We start from the raw sequence: 532 nt of genomic DNA on the forward strand, positions 1-532 counted from the left end.
AAAAGGAGGGAAAGGAGCAGTGGTGACTCCTCCCTGCCGAGTAAATCACCGTTCTCTCACACGCGCGTACATTTGGATCGATCACCCGTCAGATTCCAAAGGGGTTTTGCACTTTCCTTACGATAGGGAACAAGGGTAAAAGTAACAAGCTAAAATACTGTGTCTGGTACCCCAAAGAAATGGCATAAACCCTCGTAGACTTAATAGTTTTAATAGTAGTAAAATGTTGTAACGGTACTATTGAATACTTCACAGAATCACACAGAATCGTTACGGTTGGAAAAGACCTCTAAGATCATCAAGTCCAACCACCAACCCAACACCCCCAAGCCCTCTAAACCGTGTCCCAAAGTGCCACGTCCACTTGTTCTTTGAACACCCCCAGTGATGGTGACTCCACCACCTCCCTGGGCAGCCTCTGCCAATGCCTGACCGCTCTCTCAGTGAAGAAATTTTTCCTCATCTCCAGTCTAAACCTCCCCTGGTGCAACTTGAGGCCGTTTCCTCTCGTTCTGTCACTGGTTACTCGGGA

Source organism: Phaethon lepturus, unplaced genomic scaffold (assembly GCF_000687285.1).
Source record: "Phaethon lepturus isolate BGI_N335 unplaced genomic scaffold, ASM68728v1 scaffold16871, whole genome shotgun sequence".
Classification (NCBI taxonomy): domain Eukaryota; kingdom Metazoa; phylum Chordata; class Aves; order Phaethontiformes; family Phaethontidae; genus Phaethon; species Phaethon lepturus.